The 5000-nt window shown below is 48.5% G+C and overlaps 1 protein-coding gene across 1 annotated transcript in view; it reads left to right on the top strand.

Annotated features, from left to right (window-relative positions):
* LOC126576924 (protein dachsous) overlaps positions 1-5000 on the top strand; it is a 67009-nt gene that overhangs the window by 41723 nt on the left and 20286 nt on the right. The window lies entirely within an intron of this gene.

The following is a 5000-nucleotide window of genomic DNA, read 5'->3' as shown; positions in this document are numbered from 1 at the left end:
ACAACCCCGTTTGTGGAACTGATAGTGAAACGTACGCCAACAGATGCCTACTGGAGTGTAAGGCTGAGGAGCTGGCAACGCGTTCGATAAGCCTCCGAATTGCGTACCAGGGATCTTGTGACGAACCGTTAGTTGAAATGCCCGAAGATTGATGATCGCAAAGATATACTAAATATAGAAAAAGCTCAAAACCAGTGAAATGTTACTGAATTTTCTTCCGCAAATACAATCGGAAACTGCAACTCTTCTGAGTGATTAATATCACATTTCAAAAATGTGTTTCTAGCAGCAACTGCCTGTCCTTCTGGCGAAGCTTTTATGCTCCGATCATCGTCAATGCTTATCAGTCATCGACGCTGTCTAGATAACGTGGTGGGAGATAACGAACAACAGTTTACCTCACGGGTGAATCGGGATCAATTCAGGAACGAAACAAATGTTCTTATGATTGGTTTTTAACATCGTTCTTCGGTCGTTCTCTTTTTGTGCAATAATCCCTAAAGATGGGACACATTTCCAGGGCTAGAAAGCTAAATCTACAATAATGAGTCACCATCGACCAACAACCATCACAGTAGCCAAAACTGTCAAAATGTCCTTTCTGTTGCCAACTTGGTCTATTCAGTTCTTCGAAATTTTCATTCAAAACAGACAGATTTATAGATTTTTTTAAATCCACTTCTTTGAAGAGCGTTTCCCAAAACCAACATTTTCAAAAGTCGGTGCCCATCGTAACGTAAAAACTACTGGACCGATCGATTTGAAATTTTTAACACATAATCTGTAAACTTTTTGCCAGATAGTCCCGACGAGATATCATTAAAATTGTTGATACTTTTTTAAACAATTATGTAAAGCTCATGTTTTTTGGCAGAATAGCATAAAGTATCAGTTATTCAACTTCAAAAATCTGCCAAAAATCGAAAAATAAGAAATTCAACAAAAACTATCGGGGGCTACCTGGATAAACTTATAATCTTTTAAACGAGTATCCATTTGTATTTTTCTGATGGGCCATCACGCAGCTATGAGCCATCAAAAAAGAGGCGATTTTGTTGCGAATCAAAAGACTTGCCTTCTAAGCGACGAACCTCGTTTGACAAACGACGAACTTTAAAAATCTGCCAAAAATCGAAAAGAAAGGAATACCAACAAAAACTCTCCGGGGCTACCTAGATAAACTTATAATCTGTCTAACGAATATCGATTTGTATGTTTCACATGACCCGTCATGTTGCTACGATGGGCACCGTAAAAAGTATCTTTACGGCGACACGCCAACAAAATTTGATGTCATGGATTAATATTTTAATGAATGTTGCTCAAAACAATACCAAATATTCTTCAAAAGTTGTAAATTAATATGGCATTTACTTGAAAACATTAAGTTGAATGGTTACGTCACAAAAAATCGTCAAAAACGGGTCTTTTTTTGGCCCGAAAATACCGAAGCCCCTCCAATGGGAATTAATGGGAAAGATTTTATTTTTCCGCATCATTCGATAACAAAACTACTTCAAACGTGCTCTACCATGGTAAGGATGAAGAAGGGAAAATCATACACTCATAATCGAGACCTAAAGATAACTGGCTTTAGCAAAGATCGCCCATTTCTGGCTAGATGCTGAAGCGTGGCCTGGATCCAGTCGGCGTATCGACGAACGGACCGGGAACAATCATTAGGAAAAAAAAGGGGACGAGTAACCATCCCGCGCTAACGAAAGGATCGTAGAACTCGCCATGAAACTGACCATTTTTCATCATTTCTCCATTATCGCCGGACAGTAATGCATCTATAAGATGCAGTGCGCGTAATGGCGCATCAGTATCGACCACAAGCGAGACTCGCGCATGTAAGGGGCGGCCGGTAGGTTTTGTCAACCTGGGTGTAACCGTCCCGAGCATAGGGTGTCCGAGCGAGCCCCATCGCCATTTTCTTTGCTTCTTTGCGGCATCATTTCCACTCCACTCTGCCTGGTCTGCCATCTTGGCGATCGCACTGGCGCTGGCCATCGCGTGGCCAGTGTTCCGTTGGCTGCTTTCTTTCTTTCTTTCGCTCGCTCGTTCGCTCACTCTCAGGCTGCGCTGTGGCCCTGATGTGTTTTGTAATTATTTTTAAAATGTTGTCGATGATTATTAAATACATTCCCTCCATCGCGGATCTCATTTCCGTGTAACCAACCGACCGAACCGAACCGAACCGAGCCGCACATCGGCCCCGCTCGAGTGATTACAGTGATCGTGCGCGCAATCATTCCACCTGCAGTAGGAGGTGACGTTTGGGAATAGAAAATCGAAGAACGGCCCTGCCCGCAGACCGCAGCGGACTAAGAATGCGTGCGTGAGGGGAGAGGGGGGGGGGGGAGGGCGAAGCATCTGCGCAAACGATCGCTGGGACTCACGCAATCGCGCGACCAACCCTGATAGTCGGGATCTGCGCGCACAGACACAGGTTTTATTATCAAATAATTATCTATTTCATCCCGTACGCTTTGGCCTGGCCATTCTGCATCCTCTCTCTCTCTCTCTCTCTCTCGTTCGTTCTCTGTTTGTTAGTAAGTACCGGTCCTGTGGCATCGGACCGGTAGCTGCACAAATACGATCAGATGCAGCACCGCGTGATCGTCCTGTCCACTTTGCTTGCGCTGCCCGTTGATGTCCATGATTCCCGGGCGTGATTGGCCATCTGGCGGATGGTGTACGCCGGATGATGGTGATCGGATTTTCATCTTTATCTCCACTCGAAGGCCCTGCCTCGAAGGGTTCTTCTCCATAATTAGTAATGGCACCCTCGGCACCCTGCTCGTTCACACAGCACCATCAACGGGGGATCAGCAGTCAGTCAGTGCATTTTGGCTTGAAATGCATAATTATGGGCACATTTTTCGATCCTTCGGTCATCACACGGCGGTGGAGAACGTTTCTTAGTCCTGTCCTCTTATCGCACTACTAGTTTTGTACTAAAAACCATTTTCTCTCCCTCCCTCCTCTATTACAGGTATGTCTTGTGTGATATGTTGGGCTCAATTAGAGAGGTCCTGGCAGCGAAAAAGGGTCTAGATAGATCGCGACAAGCGAACGGAAACACGCGTGAGTAATGGTGCAGCACGATCGTCAGTCCGAGCGACCGAGAGGATTTCGAACTGCTCCAGCTGGAATTCTTCGAATAGTATTTAAAATCAAGATAAACCAGAGCACACCCGGTAGTTGCCGGTGCTCCCGTGCTGGTGGTGATGGTGGTCACTCCTCCTCCGGAGTGGCAGCAGGAAAATTATCCACACGAAAACGGAATCGAGCCATAATAAGAAAATAATAATCACATTCAGACGGAAGAGATGCCAAAGCGCCCCCTCGCCCTCACTCGCTCGACATGCTGGTGGTGGTGGTGGTGGTGGCGAGCGAGGGGGCGAAAAGCTCATCATCCCTCGTCCATATCTTTTGATGGATCATGATGATGATTCTTTTTGCTCCTTCTGCCTTCTACCCTTTTGTTTTCCCTTTTGGGGTCCCAAGAAGCGGCGGCCGAGCAGTGGCGGCGGCCAAGCAGCACGCACATGCACGCGAGGGGGGAATTGTTTTACGGAAACGGTGGCGTGGCGGAGTGTATGATCAAGAAGGGGGGTTTTCCGTCATAAAAACCAACTATGCTCATCCCATAAAAACTTTGAACCCCCCCTATACCGGTGCCGGTGCCGCCTTTCGTTCCGTCGATTCCGCGCTCGGATCCTGTCATCAGCGCGCGGTATGATGCGCGGTATCCGTATCGCTGGCCAACCCGCCAGCCAGCCGGTATCCTCTGGCGTGTGTTGCGCGGAAAAAGGACACAGCAATTAACCGATCGGACCGATCGAACATGATGCATTTGTGGTCTGCTGCTGGCCACATGCAACGCAGCAATCAAGCAGGAAGAGGAGGGACTGGTGGTGCCAGAGGGAGTGAAGTGCCAATTTCCCTCTTTTTCATCCCTCAGGGCGTCGAATGACCTGTCTGCAGGGCATACTTTTCGATTGCCAGCCAGGCACGAAGGTGTGCTCGGGGGTGCGCGCGCGCACACACAAAGAACGAGCGAGAACCGGGTGGGGCGATCGTTCCGACCTCAGGAACAGAGGACCTCGCGAGCAGCAGCAGTGGCAGTGGCCGAGTGGGAGGGGGGGAATCGAAGAATGAAAAACCCGTGGCGCAGGGAACGAGAGCACCGAGCACGAGTTTCAATCACGAACCGGTCCCTAGACCCCAGGAGGAGGGCCTCCCTCCTCATTCCCCCCCTCCTTCCCTCGTCAGTCGGTCTCGCCCAAAAGAGAGTGCATTATGATTGTGATGCTATCTCATTTACCGGCGATTTCCATTCAGCTTTTGTTGCGTTTCAGCGCTGCTGCTCCTGCTGCTGCCTCATCAGCTGCTGCAGCGCTTCTCAGGACGATCTTGTTACTCTGGGGCCAGTTGGTTGGCGCGGTGATAATTGAAAAGAAGGGTAGCGGTGGTGGTGGTGGTGGTACAAGTTTTTCGCTGATTGAGGGTTGCCGGAGGTTGAAGATTAGAGTGCATTCATTTCGCTTTTCATGCTGCTGCTGCTGCTTGTGCTGCTGGTGCTGCACTCTCGATCGGTCATCGAGCCCTCAGAACGACGGTTAATGATGAATTTGATGGAAACATGACGAACGATGAGCGAGTGTGTGCGGCAAAGGTTTCATTATCCATCCGTTCATCCGGCCAAGGGAAGCTCTCAAGTGATCCTCGCTCGCTCGTACCATCATCATCGTTGTGGTCGTGGTCGCGGTCATCTTCACTGATGATGGAGCGAAGCATCAGCTCAGGGAAGCGAGCGAAGGTCCTTGTTTTTGTGCGGAACCGAACACATTGCACGTTGGCAATTATTTTGGCCAATCGCGGTTTATGTCTGCTTCCCGTTGTTGCCTTGTTTGGCCAGCACACCGCAAAAAGCACCGTTTTTTCGCCACCGAGTTCGTGGAGAATTGCCCTTAACATGAGCTACATACCTC

The sequence above is a fragment of the Anopheles aquasalis genome, chromosome 2, assembly GCF_943734665.1.
Source record: "Anopheles aquasalis chromosome 2, idAnoAquaMG_Q_19, whole genome shotgun sequence".
In the NCBI taxonomy this organism is placed as follows: domain Eukaryota; kingdom Metazoa; phylum Arthropoda; class Insecta; order Diptera; family Culicidae; genus Anopheles; species Anopheles aquasalis.
The sequence above is the reverse complement of the archived record's forward strand: the minus strand, read 5'-3'. Positions and strand labels throughout refer to the sequence as shown.